The sequence below is a fragment of the Poecilia reticulata genome, linkage group LG3 (assembly GCF_000633615.1).
Source record: "Poecilia reticulata strain Guanapo linkage group LG3, Guppy_female_1.0+MT, whole genome shotgun sequence".
Taxonomy (NCBI): Eukaryota; Metazoa; Chordata; class Actinopteri; order Cyprinodontiformes; family Poeciliidae; genus Poecilia; species Poecilia reticulata.
In genome coordinates, this window is record NC_024333.1 from 20,806,662 (window position 1) to 20,820,556 (window position 13,895).

A 13,895-nucleotide genomic window follows, 5' to 3' on the forward strand; every position below is an offset into this window, starting at 1 on the left:
TATACAGTTTTTTAAATCTTTCCTTTATTAAAAGGTGCTTATGAAATGTGAAAATCATCAAATTGTTGGTGTTTGTTGCTTTCGGTTATAATGATTATCAAATGCTATTTTTAAGAAGCTCTTTTCTAAGCAGATTTAATTCAGATATGATGTAGAATGAGAACTGCAAATATAGATTATGTTTAATTCATGGCTTGAAGGTAAGGCTGTTCATCTTCAAGCCATGCTGCACTGATTCGTGTACTGTACAGAACTTATTCAGCTTTTACATATTTTGACGTCCATAATAAGTTTTTCTGGATGTTCTGTAATATTTAAATTTAATGTATAAAACTGAATTTTGGATTTTCAATTATAAATTAAATAAATGCGCATGAAAAATCTTAACATTTTTAAGGCTCCAAAACCCCAACAACTCAGAATATGAGATTAATGTAGAATASAAAATCTTCATTATGTCAACTTTATTTAATAAGGCCATCCTTACATTTTTTTTATGCTTACATAAGTAATTTCTGGCTTTTCTGCTGACTTCAAGACATTTAYGCTGCATTCCTGAAAGGTAGTTAATGAGTTGTTTAAAGATGCTGAATAATTTACCAGAACCGACATTAACTTGTCTTTAAGTGCATTGTGTCCAATCTTCATGTCCAGACTCAGCAAAAAACTAACAAAGATTAAATAAAAAAATTAAAAAAGGTAGTCATTTTCTGAAATAATTTCTGCATTCAAAGATAAAATATTCTGTCTTTAACATAATTTTGATACATTTCACAAGTTGTCTTCAATGTCAAAGTTATGTCAGGTTTTCTCCTCACACTTATTTATTTTGTGACTAGTCTTCTGGAAACAAGAAATCACAYCCACATGCGAGCAAGTCCACACTGAGAGGGGAACCATGTTGCAAATTTATAATTCATAATTCTTCAGAGTTAATGCACTATTCACATGATAATTAGRATTAATTTTTGATTGGTGCCTCAGGGCGGCGTTGCATTGTTAGGCTGAATAACCTGCACCGTTATTACCTTCTTAGTGTAGCTGTCAGCTGCCTGTTTTACTTTACAAATATGCATCTTGTATTTTACTGTTWGATGCTCTCATCAACACCTTGTTGCTTTTCAGCACCATTAACAGACGACTGCGTCACTTAAATGATGGGAAAGGACCTCTGTTTAGATTAGTCAAAACAATTGCCTTCATTGTTTTTGGCATCTAGACTCTGCTACGCAGTTTGCTGTTTGTAAAAGAAATCTGAGATATTTATTTAATAACAGGTAGTTTGTTCAATTCTCTTAGTACATTGGACTTTAACATGCAGTTTCAGTTTGTTTCCAGGTAGGTGTAGCAGCAGGCAGGGTCAATATTATTCTTTCCCCTGGTAGATTAGATGCAAGACTGTTTTCAGTCAGCAAAAAAAGGTTTTTTGTTTGTTTGTTTGTTTGTTTGTTTCTTGTTGTAGAAAATGAGACAGGCATCTAAGATAAGAAAACAATGTTTAAATGCTTTATGGCATGGTAAAATTAGTATGTTGCAAACAAATATTTATACCCTAAAAATGTTTATTTGCATTAGAACCATTCAAATGGAGTGTTTTGTATTTTACCACTGGTATTTTGATGTCAGATCAAATATRTGATGTTGGAAAAACTCCCCTGGCATGTACCGTAATCCTTCGCTCAATTTGCAGCGTAAAGTRTCCAATTCAGGAATCTGGTTTGGTCTCTCCAGTATGTTAATATTATTTCCAAGCAAAAGAAACAGATTAACAAAATTAAAAGAGGAATTTAGATTAAATATTTTCTGAACTGGATGGGGACATGAAATGTGTATGTCCTGTAACATCTTTCGTAAAACAGACACAGAATTCCAGAAATTGAGCATCACACTGAAAGTCACACATGTTGGTGGTTGTCTGACGGCTCGACGGAGTTTCTTCAGTCAGAGGYTTCTTCAAATTCACTGTAATACAGACCGCTACAAGAGATCTTCCTTGCCAACATCCGTCACCGTCTACAAGAAGACTTTGAATTAATGTGTTACAACAACATTTAATGTCCCTTTGGGATCAATTAAGTACTTTTGATTTTGAACAAAGCATTTCTGATTTTGATCCTCTAAAATCTGGGCTCCGTGTTTGACATGATAGTTTGGGATCTTACATAGGAGCAGTGTTAGGTAAATTATATGGTTCATGTAACCTTTTTGACAAAATAACACAAGCGGTTTGTCCTAATGGCAGTCAGCTGTGGGGATTAATTTAGGATGCTCTCTGCTGTTTACTGCCCAGCCGATGAACCTGATTTGTCTCGTGACCTGCTTGTTTGGTGAGGCACTCATGTTCTCACACCTGGAAGAGGTTTCAGCATCACTTTGGGGCATTTTATCAACAGGACAGCAGGTGCACAACTCCCTGACCTGCTCGCCAGCTGTGTGCTGGTTGGTGCATGTTGAGACCGAATGGCAGTCAGCCAGAGCTGCGGGGAAACAGACCTGGTCTGAAAAGTCAACTGCAGACGGCGGCGAAGCAGCATCTGCCTGCTGCTGCTTCGATCTGCTTCATCTTTCCAGAGGAAACGTTAAAAAGCTGTTTGTGAGCAGCCTGATGCTGAAGGTAAGAGGGCTTTCTTTTTTCCCCCTTGAGTGATTTTTTCTTTTTTTTCCCACTCTGGATTGACAGCGCCTTTCATACTGTATTATTCGGCCTGGCTTTTAACTCCAGGAGAACTGTGTTCACAAATTGATGCTCTGCTCCTWTGGGGCTGTAGCTGAAACATTAAATTGTACTGAAATATTCATATGTGAGTGCATTTAGCTGAGAGCAATTGATGTGTGACTCCCCAGAGACCAGATGGAAATGTTCCAGGGCCCCAGCACGCGCCAGCAGACACCCTGAGCTCTGGCCAGGACAGTGATTGTGATTTAGCCGAGGCTGAAGCTGAAGACTACCAGATCAAGAAGGCCAAATCAACCCCCATGAAGACAGAGACTGCTAAATACCTGGTGTGTAACACAGAAAATTATTTGGCAAGTGAAAAACTACAATAAGACATCTATTGCAGTATTTGCATATTCACATTTTCTCCTTTTTTTTGAATGAAATATTTTACATGTATCCTACTTTTGATTAGTTTTGTTTGTGCATAAAGRCTAGCTTGATAGCACGGCAGCACACTTAGCTGATGCAGGAAGTTAAAAAAGAAGTAATGAAACATTCATGGGGTTATTTTTTCAGGTCTTTCTTTTATGAATAATATGGTTTACTGCCCAGATGACATACCATAAGGTACGGAWTGAGCGTTCAAAAGGTGGAAAAAAGAAAAATTKTACTTTTTTCCATGTCACTTTTATCTTGTTTTCTCCTGCTGTGAGCCCATTATGAGGGAAACACGTAGTTTTGATCAGACGAAAAATGTAAGCTCTTTAAGAAGGCTAAGAAGAACGAAGTTGGATTCTGTTTGCTCTGACTAAAGAATTTCACTTTTTTTATGAAATCTTTTAGTCTTTTAAAATATGACTAACATAGACTAGTCAGAGCTGAATTTGATTATTCTGCACTGAAAAATCGCAAAAAAATGTTTTTGGCAACAAGATTTTGGCAAACATAAAAATAAAACAGATCGAACCTTGACTGAATTATTCAGGACTGATAACTGATGTTTCTTTTTTAGTCACAAATAAGATTCAATTTAGTTTTCTTGCACATGTCAGATAGAAATAACAGATGAATGCAAATCTCAAAATTTAAATCGAACCAAAACATGTTCATTTAGGCTTAAATACTATCTGAACTCTGAATCCTAATTTCTGATAAAGTATACACCCAACACAGAAATACTTGCTACTTTATTCTACTTATTTCTTCTYAGGCCAGTCATGGATTTCTACATTTTTTTAGATGACTGATAAATGAATGTTGATCTTCACTGTGCTGTTTTAATGGTGCGTATTGAGTTCCTTTTCCTATGGGAATAAGTCAGTTGTGTTATCATGTTTGTCACATGACTAACTAGCTTCGTCTCCTTCTTGTCCGATTCTGCAGAAGCCATTAAAGATGTAAATTAGTTGTTGTTTGCCTTTTATACTGGGGAAAATGTGGGCAGTCAAATCAGATTCACGCACTTGTTTCAGACCTTTTTTTTTTTTATTTTGTGAAGTTTAGAGAACAAACTGACTAAATAATTAATAATGTCCTCCCACAGGAGCGAAGTGATTTAGTTTGGTCACTCTGTGTTTTTAGTTCTCTTTTATTTAATTTTTTTTTTAAGCTGACCCACTTCTACTCGTGAAGAGAAGACAGGTCTGAGGGGACACAGATGAAAAACAGTTTTAAAGAAATGCGAAAAAAATAAAAGTCCTCTGTAGCTATGACAACAGTCTCTAGAGCGACTTTTTTTCCACTTAAGAAGAATGTTTCAAAAAGAGAACCTGAGAAGCTTTTTAAAACGTCATGTATAATTCATCTGTATTTTTCTCCTGCGTCGGAGCCGGTTGGAGGAGTGTCTTGCGTGAGATGTGTTCTGAATCTGTCAGAATGAAGCAGAGATGCAGTCGTACACCCCACATCTGTTTGTTCTCAATTAGACTTTCCTTATATGCGGTACACCCTGCTGTTTGGTGCCAATACGCTGTGCTTAAAATCTCTACTGACACTTAAAATTACACATATGAACAAGAGCAGCGGCGTCTCTGACATAAATCAGAAACTCTTGCATCGTTCTGCGAAAACATTTATTTCTAACGGTTTTCTAACATCTTTATTTGTAAAAAATTTTGAATGAAAACTATCTATCTTTACATGTGTGGATCTCATAACCGTCGAAGCAAAAGCAAGACACACAGTGCTCTGATCAGAAAAAAGCATCTGCAATCTAAAAATATTAATGAATTTGTGATTTAAGAAGATAACTCACCACTTAGGAGAAGAACAAAAAATATTTTGTATGTACTGACTTCTCTTTTCAGATTTTGGGAACTCATTTATTGAAACCCTGTAACAATAAGCTTTTACTTATTCGTACTTGGGCCTTATACTCAAGTTAGTGAATAAAAAACCTAATCTTGCAGGTCATTGGTGTCCCTCAACTAATCAAAATTAAAACGGTGATCATGCAATGTTAATGCCATCAAAGTGACTCCCTCTGAGCCATTATTAAAACATTTGAATTATTAAGAATCTAATGGTCAATCTTAATTCACTTTCTTCCAGTGAGAGTGACAGGCACTGCACCTCTAATTTTACTGGAGAGGTCCCAAAAGCAATTTACTCCTTGGAGTTTCTCCTAAAGGTTTGTGTGGGCGTCCTTTTCTGTCAAAACCGAACACTTGGATCCAACTGCCAGATAATCTACTGTCAATATAAATCAAATGGGTAAACTGGAAGTAAAGACATTTGCTAACGTTGTATTTTTATTTTTTATTTTTTACTGTGGGAAGCAGTGCAGCATTAGCACCCTTTGTAATGTTTGTGGCAAATAACGTCCTGTCTGTGTGGCTCAGGGTGAAACCATCTGATTTATCTCCGTTCTTAGACGGCCGGATGATTTAGTTCAGAGACAGTCCACTTTCACTTCAGGCATTAATGCAATGGCAGCTGCGAGAGGCAGAGTGCGAACCAGAGTTTGGCACCCATGTTCAACAGGATTCCTTTGTGTGGATCAAAAGCCAAGCAGATCATTATTTATTTACTGACACCATGACAGCCGATGTGGCTTCTTGTTGTCTCTGTAAGCCAAATTGATGCACAATCTTATCAAATGGTTTGCACAAACCCTGGACAAAGTTTTATGTCAGTTATAAAATATAAACAAACAAAAACCAAAATTCAACCTTTTGCCAGTCCAGAATTTTAACCAAATTTAAAATATAATGGCAGCTTTTTATACTTCTGTATATCAGTAATGTAAGGCCACCAATGTTAAAAGCTTAAAACCAATTGAAAAACATTTTTATTCTAAAACATAACATGCTTTGGATGTTTATGCAATCATGGGTGAAGACTGCTGACGTGACAGTTGTTTAGCAGGCAGTCTGGCTGTTAACAGAGTCCTGTGTGTTAGAGTGCTAATGGAAAATTGAGTGGAAGGAAAAATTCAGTCTACTTCAAAAACCAGCAAGGACATGAGCTACGTCATGTTCCTTTTGTTTAAGCCACTCCTGAAACATCTGTCCACTGGAATTAATGAAGCTATCTCAATCTTTATTTCTGCATTTATAAGAATTTTATTGGACCATTTTTATGAGAAATTGAATTTGGGGTTTTCATTGGCTGTAAGTAATAATCCTGGAAATGAACAGTAAAGAAAATTTCGAACATTTATTAAAATATATCTGTAGATATTAAGAATTAAAAAAAAAAAAATCTCTGGATACTTGTAAACATGTGACAAGAAGCAAAACGGTACAGCAGTTTATCTTCTGAATTAATGATATGAGACGATAATTAAGGAGAAGATGATTCTTGTCACAGCTCTGTCCCATTGGCTTCACCAATTAGGCGCTGTTGTGACAGGTCTAATGTTAATAACCTTAAATAATTTAGCAATTTTAGAACCGCATGCTATAAAGAAGATGATGCTGAGAGGCTGTGTGTGTGTGTGTGTGCGTGCGTGCGTGCGTGTGTGTGTGTGTGTGTGTGTGTGTGGTGCGGTGCAGTGTTGAGTGTCTGCGGATTTCCAGTAGTCAGACAGATCTAAGAGCAGATAAGGAAATAAGAACTTTTATTTCTGTTGCTGTTTTCCTTCAAAGAACAACACCTGCAATTGGCAACAACTTTGTTTGTATCAAGGTTACAAAAGTGTCAGTAAACGTTAAAGTGCAAAGAATTTGATCGCCATTTCTGGTACGTCTCGTTTAAAGGTTCATGCTACAAGCACTCTGGTCTAGTTTCGCGTGAAGAGACCGTTCAGGTGACTTTTTGTTTCGTTCCTCCCTCGCTAAGGTTTCTGCGAAGACAAAAAAATGCCAACGAGACAGCTTTCATTCCTTGTCCATGGGTTCAAAAATCAAACAAATGGAAAGCAAAAAGTCAAAGGCAAAAACAATTGGCTGTTTGAAAAGTCCATCCTGTCTTGCATACCCTGTAACTGTTTGAACAGACAACAGCTTGAGCAACATTTACAATTAATAGTACAAACAAAAAAAGACAAAAAAGTAAAAGAAAAAATAGAAAACATTTGTTCAACTGCTTGAGATGTTTTTTTTTGTTCAGTATAGGCTTGAGTGACCCTTTGCTGGTTTTAATTCTTGTGAAGTTCAGTGCATTTCTGACCTCTGCAAAGTGAGAATTCCTGATAACGAATGTGTCCAAGAACACATTAGATTCCCTGTGACCAGGATATTTTAGGCTCTGTTGTGCTATACCTGGGTACTTTTTTTTTTTAATTAAAAAAAATCTTTAAAAGAAAACTGATGAGACTGAGTAGACTTACAAAGGGCCTTGACGGAAAACTCTTTTTTTTTTTTTTTTTTATTATTATTTCGAAGAAAGATCAGAGTTAGTCAGAAGCTGCAACTCAAGCTCAGTTTGAATAGGCTTTAAAAAGCAAAAGATAAAACCCATTTTTTTGACTCTTTTGCGGCTCCTCAAGAGGATCGTCGACGTGTGCCAAACAGGATGGCAGTAAAAAGTAAACGAAAAGCTTCTGTTTTCTGTGTAAATGTAGCTTAAGTGTCAGGCATGTGCCCCAGAGGTGAGTCGGCCGGGCCCAGCAGTCTGTACTTCTCCTCCAGGGACGGCTCAGTGGTGCTGCCCTGCAGGTGGATCAGTGGCTTGGTCTGCAGCAGGACGCACCCTCTGCCCCGGCCTCGCCTCTCCTCCTGGTTCCTGCGGTTGAACAGGTTTATTCTGTTGTCCAGCTCGGGGCTGCCTTTTTCCGAGCCGGTGGGGCTGGGAAGCTTAAGGTTGATGGGATCCACCGCAAGGCCCTTCTGAGCGAGGCAAGAGTCTTCTGAGAGGGAGGACAGCAGCTCCTGCACCACGGCGCTGGGGTCCCTGCAGGGGTCCCGGCCCGAGAAGGAAGCGGGGCAGCATCGATGCGAGCTCAGGCCGGCGTCCGGCGCCGAGCTGCTGCTGCAGTCTGTCAGCGACAAACCCGGGGTGTGGCTGCTCAGGCTGGGAGGCCGGACCGTCAGGCTGCCGCTGGACTGTGATATGCTGGTGGAAGCGTTGCTCACAGCGCTGCCGACCCGCTGCATGGCGAGCTTCGGATTGGGCTGGATGGAGTTGGTGCTGTTAGGAAGGTGGACGTCAATGGCTGCCGTGGTGATGACCCGGGCCCCTGCGCCGGACGCTCCAGCATCTTGGTAAAGATTTAGAGAAAAAAAAAAAAAAGAAACGTATAGATGAAGAAATTATTGTATTTAAAAATTATTTAACCAGTTAATTTTAAAACTTTATAAAGCGCATCACAATCTGCTGGATTTCCTTAGATGGAAACTTTTCGAGCTATTTTGAATAACTAATTGAGCACACTGTACTAACCTGATAAATCGGACCAATTGGAATGTGATTGAATTGAAAAGATTTTTTGTAAAGTGCCTTGAGACGACGTTGTTGTGAATTAGCGCTATGTAAGCAAACTGAATTGACTTGAAACCCTGAACTTTGCTTCTCTCTTTTTTTGTGTGTCTTTCATCTGCAAAGCAGTAAAACGTATTTTATTTAGCAAACTTTATTAATGTAGCACCTTTCACAGATCTAAATCCACACGGTGCTTTACAATGTCTGAGAGAGATGCAGAACTGTTCAAACACATAAAACGCAAACTCAGATTTTCATTAAACATTTTGAAAAGAAGACAGGGTGCTGCATGAGAACTAATATGTCTTTTGTAATAGTCACTCACCGCCGCTGGCCTCGCTGTAGTATTGGCTAATGTAGTTGTTCATGTCATCGCGCACCACTGCATCTGAGTTAAAGAAATGGACATGGAGAAACAAATGACTTTATTACGATCTCATAGTGGCATCGATTCCTTCTTTCCTCCTTCACAGCTTCCTACTGGACCAGAATAACACAACCACTCAATGGGAGTAAAATATGACTTAAAGATATTTTCACTCACACATTCCCAGCACTTACCAGATGTAGTTTAATGCACCGTAGTTCTAAAAACTGTTAGCATCTCTGTGGTGTACAGTGAACTGTAATCTTGGTGTAACATTACAAAACTTATGCAAAGCATTAAACATTTACGTTTTTGATCATTTTCACGGTTTTCCGTCAACGCGTCAGGTCTATTTCAGTAATCACAGCACAAACAAGTGCAATTGGCATTTATATCTTATGTTTACAACACAATATTGACAGGGAGGATTGTGCCCCAGGCCACAGATGCTTTATAGACAGGCGGTCAGGATCATGCACATGCTGCTGCTAGGTACATTAGCTGCACCTTAGTGCGCCATGAATAAACTGGGACACATCGGGGTGGGGTAGGGGCTGGGAGACCAGAAGCTCTTTGTTCAAGCGCTGATCCCTCCAGCCTAGCTGGCCTCTGCATGCATGGCAAACGGCTGACATCCGCTGTGCTCTTCTGCTCGCTTGATTGGTCTTGAGCTCACTGTCCGCTGGCTGAGTGCGAAGCCAGAGTACCCTGAGTGCTAGCCGCTGTCCCCCGGGACATGCAGCAGACTCTGATGGATAGTTTCATTTATTTTTCTGTCTAAAATATTAATCCCTGAGCCACCCCTGGAGAGGAAGCATTGCAGTCACTAAAACAAGACTGAGACAATCACTCTGCAATTAATAAAGCATGAGAGAAGAAAAAAAAAAAAAAAGAATGAGCTATCCGGCATACATAAAAAGGTTTTCCTCTTCTGTCTGTGACACTCAGCTTACCAGGCTGTCATACGATGGTGGCACCAGAGAACTGGCAGTGCCAGGTCTGCTGAGTTTAAGTCTAAACTGTGAATTTCAATGTTAAGGCAATTGTTCTCTAAARGWAACGAGAAGGGACAGATGCTGCAGCCAGAAACGCGGCGCCTTTTATTAGTCCATAGAAGTTTATATGTAAGCTTGTTTAAAACATCAATAGTTGTATTATTGTGTATTTTGTAGGGCTTTGTCATACAGATACAGGCACATACCTCTAAAAAAAGAATATCATTMAGAGGTCCATTTATTTCTGATTTCAAATTCCAAAAGTGTAACTCATTAAGTGCACACAGAGTGATTGTTTTCTGGGGGTTTTTCTGCAAACCTCAAAGTAAATTAATTCCTAAGCACTTTTTTTCTGTTCAATTTCATTTTATCAATCGTCGTCTGCACTTCGCACCTGGTGAATCTTCCTCAAACTCTGCATGGCCTCTGCTTGTTTTCTGAGGAAATAATTGATTCAATTCAGCTTCTGTTTAATTCTCTKTATTTAAACAGCTRYAACTACTGAGGCAAWAAATGACAAAGCAAACCAGATCTAGTTGAAATACATAAGTGCATAGTAAATCCAATCTGACAGAGTCAAAGTAATCAGAAATAAAGTCTTGAAATATGTGTGCATTAGACTACATTAGTTTATTTTTTGTAAATTTCCCATCGATGATATTCTGATTCATTGAGGTGTTTTTGTGGGCAGTTCTCTCCCTTTGCTAAGGAGTTCACCTGCGGGAAAATACAAACTAAATTAACTTTATTAGTTCACATATCCTAATTTAACGAGCCACTGACTGTTGTTAATTCGTGTCTCAAGGACATTTCTTATTCCAGTGAGATATTAAACAATGTGGTCATGATGTAACAATGATCATTACCACAAAAGGAAATTTGGTACCAAACTGTCTAAATCAACATGGTTTTGTACTTTCAGGCGCTTAACAACRAATCCSCTGCGRGAGCCGCTGATTTGGTGAGATTCCCTGGTATTTTGGTGGCACCCTGCAGGTCAAACAGGCGGAGCTGTTGAGGAATACAAATAAATTTAACTGGATTTGAGTTCATCTGACTTGATTTTAGCCTCYGTGGCCTCAGTGCTTGTCCCAGTGACCATGTTTCTGCAAAAAGCCTCGCTTGTTTCTCTCAGCCAGATTTCCCACTATGCCCTCGGGGTAAAATTGTGGTCACCGTGGAGCCTCCTTCAGCGCCTGTCGTGGTTTGCAGGTGGGGGGCGCTGCTGCTGACGGGAGCCCACTCGCTCCAAAACAAGGCCCAATGCGCAGAGCACTCTGTACCTRAACTGGCCCRAGTGATGTGTCCTGGCTCGGCTCGGCCGGTCATAATGGGTCAGTGAGACAGATGGTTAGGGCGTGACGAAGCCCCGGCAGTGTGACAACAATGTTGGAGAGCATGCTTGTTTTTTCCACACGTATTCTCCGGATCCTAAAAGCTTTTTTGCCCTCACATTAATCCCAGAATGCCTGCAGTCTGATGGCGGTTGTGTGTAAGCATGAAGGGGCTAAGAGTTTGGCCTCCAAGCTGCTCCAGGGCTACTGCTCCAGATTAACTGTACACAACTCCAGCACCCCGTTCACCCGATGTTACCTCATTACAGCCTTTTTGTTTCACATATTTATGTACGTACTTTATGCTGCAGCTCTCTGATGGGTCTGTCTTTATTTTTTCAAAAGCAAAAACTGTACCTGGTTTGGTACGTGTTGAAATCGGCATTTTAGGAGTTTTGATTAATTTCAGTTCACCCGGTGTAAGATCTTCCCAGTCTGGTTTCAATGATCCATAACACTTTTATAAAAATATGTTGCTTTTACATATTTGTTAAAACTGTCACCACATCACGACAATGTAAAATGAGACAAATAACCTGTGAAAAAAAATCAAACTCCCACCGCCTTCTCCCAGCTGCTATTGCTGTCTGAAAACATGCACCACTTTCAGCCAAAAACAACCAATCATAGCCAGGAGGTGGGTCTTAGTGCTGTTAATTAAGCTTGTTAACGTGCTGCTAAATGTGCTAATGGCTGGGAAACAACTTACCAGTAAAGAAAAAAATGTTTATCTGCTGTCATCAATGACCATGCTAACTAGCTTGAGCATTCACGGGGTTGTGAAGCAGATGTAGCGCAGCAGAGGCTGTGAGTATGATTAACATCACTGAGACCCTCCTCTTCGCTCTGATTAGTTGTTTTTTAGTGGGAATTGTGCATTTTTGTAGTCTGAAATAGCAGCACTGGGAGGAGGAAGAGAAGCTTGATTTTTTTCACAGATTATCTGTTTCATACCATACTGTTACAACAAAGAGACAGTTTTAATAATTATGGGGAAAAAACACATATTTTTGTAAAAGGTACATTCAGCTTTGACTCGGACCTTACATGCGTAGCTTCCAGAGTCGAACCTGTATTAGCGTGTGGCTCCCTGGGGTTTCTCTGCCCGCCCTCGTCATCGGACTCCCCAGGGGTCAAACCTTCCACGACCTGGAAGCTCCTGCCCTGTTTGCCCCACGCATGGTGGATCTGCATGGCTGCTTCGCGCTCAGCTGTGAGGTCCAGGTCCTGCTGAGCCAGATGTGCCCGCAGCTGTCGGATCTCAAACTGGAAATGATACAAGATGTGCAAGGATGACTATAAAGTGAGAAAGAGGAAGGTTTAGAATAAGATTTGGGGCATTTTTGAACAAACGGAGAATCATGAGGGGGCTGACAGGAATAGAAAACATTAAGAAAAAAAAAATAAAGAGATAAAAAAGTAAGGGAGGAAAGAGAGAAGATGAGGAAAAAAGCTTACTGAGGATGAAAATACTTAACCATACAGACAGATTGATTTAGATCGCTAGAAATGACATCAGCGATATGACATCAGCCTTTTGTTAAAGTCCAATCAAAAACCCAAGTATGTGCAAAATTACGTTGCTCGTTGGAATGCACACAAGCTTTTAAATGACATTTGTGATTGTCTTGATTTTCCAGCACAGCTCATCTGTTTGGTTTCAGCTCTGAGAGACGGAGATGAAATCTACCGGCAGTCTCAACTTGTTTGTGAGTTACTGCTGCCCTCTGGTGGTGGAAGGCCGTGAAGCCCATAAACATGAGGCGACAATAAGTGGCSCCACCAAGAGGTTTTATTGATTTGTTTGTTTGCTTGCTTGCTTTTCAGTTCTCATGCAATTATTGCCTTCTGTGTGCCACAAATATGCGACCCTCCCTCACTAATCCCTCAACCGCTCCAAAAAACGATGGAAATGCACCATCATTTTTTGAAGTATTGTAAAGGTTTTCTATGGTTTTTGCGCATCACTGAACATTGCTCGTGAGCAGAAACAACTTTTAACAACATGACCCATCATCTTGTTTGACAAAACAACCTTTTCTGTCAAAACATTGCAGAACGTAAAGCAGAATCAACCTCAAAGACAGTTTCTGAGCTCATATGTACATACAGACCACTACATTTGTGCACAAGTGTCAAAAAAAACTGCCTCCGACGGGTTTTTTCTGGACGTGGACTTACAGCCTGCTCCTGACAGATCTGAGTGAGACGCTCCAGCTGCTCTTCCCTCACAGCCTTCGTCTTCTCACACTGCTGGATCTCCAGTTCCATCTCAACTTTGACTTGCAGGACATACGCTAAAAATGGAGAAGGAGAATTTAAGAATTTAAACAGCCTAACATGTGGAGACTGGTTTTTGATGCACAGCATTTAGAGACATCAGTTACTTTTTCATAAAAGTCCTGTACCTTATCAGGACTAATTAAAAGTCAGAGGTCAGTGTGGCTGGACAATTAGCCCTTCACTCCCAAGATGTCCATCATCACATAGGCTACCACCAGGGTTTCATAGTAACATTATAACCTCACTGAATGAATAAACCAAGGTGCTAAAAAAGAAAAGAGCTTCTCATTTGCCCTGACATAAAGTTTATTTTAAGCTTAAATACATTTTAAGTACACTCTTATAAATAAAGTATTATAAGTGACAAGAGTCACAAAAATCCATATGGACATATG

General features: G+C 39.7%; 1 pseudogene; it reads right to left on the bottom strand.

The window, feature by feature from the left end:
- Positions 1 to 6,702: 6,702 nt before the first annotated feature.
- LOC103462591 (transmembrane protein 266-like) overlaps positions 6,703 to 13,895 on the bottom strand; it is a 34,704-nt pseudogene continuing 27,511 nt past the window's right edge.